At 36.2% G+C, this 1,214-nt stretch overlaps 1 long non-coding RNA gene across 1 annotated transcript; it reads left to right on the top strand.

Moving 5' to 3' along the window:
* The first annotated feature begins 6 nt into the window (after nucleotides 1–6).
* LOC111386175 lies at nucleotides 7–1,196 on the top strand. The gene is made up of 3 exons (XR_002701173.1): nucleotides 7–705; nucleotides 821–841; nucleotides 1,083–1,196. It is a non-coding gene; the product is annotated as an uncharacterized LOC111386175 (long non-coding RNA).
* The last annotated feature ends 18 nt before the right edge of the window (nucleotides 1,197–1,214 follow it).

Genomic DNA, 1,214 nt, shown 5'->3' with positions numbered 1-1,214 from the left:
AAAAAAAAATTTAAGGGAAAAAATGATTGCCTAGAGAGAGATACCTCCTTTCTAATCGAAAAATTTTATTCCAACAATTTTTCTGAATGCACTGTTACTGCCAGAGAATGAGCAGTGATGGCAACTTGGTTTTTCTTTCAATTACTTGTTTGTACAACCACTTTGTGGACACATGTTGCTTTTTAATCAGATCTTTGCAATGCAATTGCTGCTACTAATTAAACATAATGCATTTACCATGATATTAAATATTTGAGTACAATGGAAACTTTAAATCGAGCTGCTCTGCCTAGTTAATTTCAATAAGGCTCGAGTAAGGGTGGTAACCTTTTATAGCTTCTAAAAATCTAGTATTTTGAAAAACTGCACGACCAAACAACATGGTCTAAACAGAGAGGTTCTCTAGAGATATGCATGTGGGAGTTGTTTAGGCCTCTTTGCATATTGTTTGATGATGGCCTGGATAAACAAAAGTAGGAAAATAGCTGATGTTGCTAATTCGTAGTTCTTAGGTGCAAAATGACCAACATGGTTTTAGTTTGTGGCGCCTTTCCATGAAAAAGAGAACTAAGTTCAAGGATTGCATTACTCTAGCCATACTGATATGCAGCGCTCTGATTTAGGCTAAATATACTTGCCGAACTTCTCCGCTTTGGTGATCGTGAGTTCTATAAAGATTGGTGGAATGCAAAAACAGTTGAGGAGGTAAGCTTTATACGGCCTGGAAAATTTTTTCGACTCCTTTTTACATTGCAACCATTTTGCGGGTGATTATTAATTCTGTTCTTTAATTGATTGTTCATTACGGCTGCATCATCAGTATTGGAGACTGTGGAATATGGTGAGTAGATCTCTTTGTTATTGTTTTCTTTATTTTGTTGCGGGGATGTGGGTGTTGGTTGGAAAGGGAGGTGGTAGTAGATTCTGACCTTGATGATAGAGTAAGTGGTCATCACTACTTAAAGCAGTAGTTAATTAGAATTACATTTTGGTTACTATTTATGTTCTCCATTTTTATTTTTTTTTTTGCAACAAATTTATCTTTCATCCAACATAATTCTTTGAGATTTTATCGGCGACAGCCTGTTCACAAATGGATGGTCCGACATATATATTTCCCATGCTTAAGGAACGGGATACCTAAGGTAAATTGACTCTCACTTTTAAACTGCAAGCATTTTATTTTTTTTTTTGTTTGGGGGGGGGGGGGGGGT

The sequence above is a fragment of the Olea europaea genome, unplaced genomic scaffold, assembly GCF_002742605.1.
Source record: "Olea europaea var. sylvestris unplaced genomic scaffold, O_europaea_v1 scaffold34456, whole genome shotgun sequence".
In the NCBI taxonomy this organism is placed as follows: domain Eukaryota; kingdom Viridiplantae; phylum Streptophyta; class Magnoliopsida; order Lamiales; family Oleaceae; genus Olea; species Olea europaea.
This window is presented reverse-complemented; position numbering and strand designations above follow the sequence as displayed.